General features: G+C 39.1%; 1 protein-coding gene across 2 annotated transcripts in view; it reads right to left on the reverse strand.

Moving 5' to 3' along the window:
* Positions 1-3,630, reverse strand: part of ppp2r2ab (protein phosphatase 2, regulatory subunit B, alpha b) — a 23,836-nt gene that overhangs the window by 3,821 nt on the left and 16,385 nt on the right. The window lies entirely within an intron of this gene.

Genomic DNA, 3,630 nt, shown 5'->3' on the forward strand with positions numbered 1-3,630 from the left:
CTGGGGGGGGGGGGGGGGGGATTTTGTGGGAAACTAGTTGTATAGAACTGGAATAACAACAGAGCACTATTTTTACTCTGCTGATAAATGCAACGTCGCTGCTTCTAGACACTCTTCTGCTTCTAGACACTCTGTCCACTAGACACACAGACCCATATTTTGCTGACACTTTTATATGAGTCTGAGAGTGTAAGCTAGTGGTACTTTGTGGGGCTTGGCAGACAGGAAGACGCGAACCAAGCCCTGGGCGAGGATCTCTCCCCCTCCGCCGCCTCCGGTCTTCGAGATCTCCACCCAGAACCGCTTCGCTCCCCTCCGCAAGATGGAATAATTGGAATCTTTTCTGGGAGCATCCTAGGCTTTTTCGCACTGATGGCCTGCACCCCAGCAGAGTCGGAGCGGAACTCCTGTCGGACAAGATCTCCAGGACGCTAAGCTCCATATGAATAGTAAGCCAATTCTCAAATAACTGCTATGATGGCTTTTGTTCTACCCACTTAAATGATATAAGTACTTGCGTTGCCCAATCTATAAAGACTGTGTCTGTTCTCGCTCCCCTCCGCAAGATGGAATAATTGGAATCTTTTCTGGGAGCATCCTAGGCTTTTTCGCACTGATGGCCTGCACCCCAGCAGAGTCGGAGCGGAACTCCTGTCGGACAAGATCTCCAGGACGCTAAGCTCCATATGAATAGTAAGCCAATTCTCAAATAACTGCTATGATGGCTTTTGTTCTACCCGCTTAAATGATATAAGTACTTGCGTTGCCCAATCTATAAAGACTGTGTCTGTTCCCCCGAATAGTGAGGTCAAAATATAAATTTAATGCAGGATCTAGAAAAAACCTGATCGTGATTAAACCGAAAAATAAATGAACAAAAACTTTTTTGCTCCTAAACATTAGATCACTCGCACCCAAAGCAGTTATTGTAAATGAAATGATCACAGATAACAGTTTTGATGTACTCCGCTTGACTGAAACCTGGCTCAAACCAAATGATTATATTAGTCTAAATGAGTCTGCTCCACCAAGCTACTGTTATAAGCATGAGCCCCGTCAGACTGGTCGTGGCGGTGGTGTTGCAACAATATATAGTGATATTCTCTATGTTACTCAGAAACAGGGTACAGGTTTAACTCATTCGAAATACTTCTACTTAATGTTACACTGTCAGATATGCAAAAGAAATCTCTCCTATCTCTTGCTCTGGCTACTGTGTATAGAGCCCCATGGCCGTAAAAGAATTTCCTAAAAGAATTTGCAGATTTCGTCTCAGTCCTATTGGTTAATGTTGATAAAGCACTAATTGTCGGAGACTCAACATTCACGTTGATAATACAAATGGTGAATTAGGACTACAACTATTTTCGAGTCAAGCAAAACATAACCAGACCCACTCATCCTTTTAATCATACACTATTAACTCGTCGTTATCTCTAGGTCACATCCCAAAACCATTCAAGCTGGCGGTTATTAAGTCTCTTATTAAGAAACCACAACCAGATCCTAGTGAACTGTCAAATTACAGACACATTTCAAATCTTCCGTTCATGTCTAAAATTTTAGAAAAATTTGTCTGCTCAATTGTGCTCCTTCCTGCAAAAAAAATAAAAATAAAAAAGATATCTATGAAGAATTTCAGGTTTCAGGCCCCATCATAGCACAGAAACTGCACTTGTTAAAATTACAAATGACTTGCTTCTTGCATCAGACCAAGGCTGTATCTCATTGCTAGTTTTACTTGACCTTAGTGCTGCGTTCGACACTATAGATCATGACATACTCATAGATCGATTACAAAACTATACAGGTATTCAAGGGCAGGCTTTAAGATGGTTTAGATCCTACCTTTCCGATCGCTATCATCTCAATTAAATTAAGCTACAGGTAGTCCAAAATGCAGCTGCTAGAGTCCTTACCAAGTCAAGAAAATCATATTAAATCATATAATCATATTACCCCAATTTTACATTTTCTGCACTGGCTACCTATTTAGTTCCGTATAAGTTACAAAATATTACTACTTACTTTTAATGCCCTAAATGGTTTAGCTCCTGCGTACCTAACTAGTCTTCCATCACGCTACAATCCATACAGTTCCCTAAGGTCGCAAAACTCTGGACTCTTGGTAGTACCTAGGATAGCAAAGTCCACTAAAGGAGGTAGAGCTTTTTCATATTTGGCTCCCAAACTCTGGAATAGCCTTCCTGATAACGTTCGGGGTTCAGACACACTCTCTCTGTTTAAATCTAGATTAAAGGCATCTCTTTAGCCAAGCATTCACATAACGTATCTCATAACTTTGTACTTCAGTTACATATGATCAAATGCACATTTTTATTATTTTGCTTGGATTGAACATATAATTTTTTGCTTAGTTGGAACAGCAGCTACGCTAATTTTTTTCTATTACCTTCTCTGTTTCAATCCCGTGGTAACTAGTGTTGCTATCGTCAACTAAAATTATGACTAAATATAGTCGTCAACGAATCTTTATCAAATGACGAAAACGAGACGAGACGAGACGAAAATGCTGGTCATGTGACGATGACGATAATTAAATGTATAATGCAATATCGTTGATGAATAAAAACGAGACGAAATGTGGCTTACAAAATAAAAACTATGCTAAAATGTCTCTTCATTTTCGTTGACCAAAACGAGACGAAACGAAATGTTATAACGTTATTTCGTCTCGTTATTATTATTATTTTGCAGTATTTCCTGTGTGTCGCTTCAGGGGCTGCATCAGGTCGACGTCACTTCCTTCAAGCCCCACTCGCGACATTGTTTAGAACAGTGTTTCCCAACCGAGGTCTGTCGAGAGCAGGGGTGCCGTGTAAAAAATAATTTTTTAATATTTTTAAATTGCTAAAATGTTCAAAAAAGCAGCTATTATATAATATCCATTTCTAATGTCGGCAATAATTAGAGATGCACAGAAAGTCCAGGTGCCGAAAATGAGTTCACCGCTCAGGATTCACTTGTGTGTGTGTGTGTGCGTGTGTGTTATCCCGCTCTATGCATGTGTGTATTATCCATAGACTGTATGGTATTATCCACTCTATGCGCGTGTGTGCTCCGCTGAGTCGCTCGCGGCCCATGTGAGTGCTCCATTCATATACCGTTCATGCTCATCGGAACAGCAAAGTCCACTCAAAAATCAAGCTGACAGGAAACATCGATGTAGTACAGTATTGTTTCTGTCTGCAATAGCCCTACTGTGTTGTAACATGTGGTATATGGGCAACTCTGGTAACGCTGCCCTCTCATTCATTGATCTGCTAACCGTTATGCTCATGTGTCCTCTGATAATAATAGCTTTCTAAGATTAAACATTATTTGGATAATTGGTAAAAAAAAAAAAAAATCTCTTAATAGACCTACAAAAATACACTGAGTGAGCAAAACTTTGTTTAATTACCATTATAACTATCTCACAATGTTTACATATGAATAAAAGCCTACATTAAAATCTGTCATATAAATTGGTCTCTTCATTAGAAATTAGCCTACTGATTTTTTATAATATTAAAAATATCTGTATGACATTATATTCTGTAGTTCTGCTCTGTTGTACCAAAAATCTATACTTTTCAAATTATCATATCGAAGTTAGAAATTCAAATA

This window comes from Sinocyclocheilus grahami, unplaced genomic scaffold (assembly GCF_001515645.1).
Source record: "Sinocyclocheilus grahami isolate Dianchi unplaced genomic scaffold, SAMN03320097.WGS_v1.1 scaffold732.1, whole genome shotgun sequence".
Taxonomy (NCBI): Eukaryota; Metazoa; Chordata; class Actinopteri; order Cypriniformes; family Cyprinidae; genus Sinocyclocheilus; species Sinocyclocheilus grahami.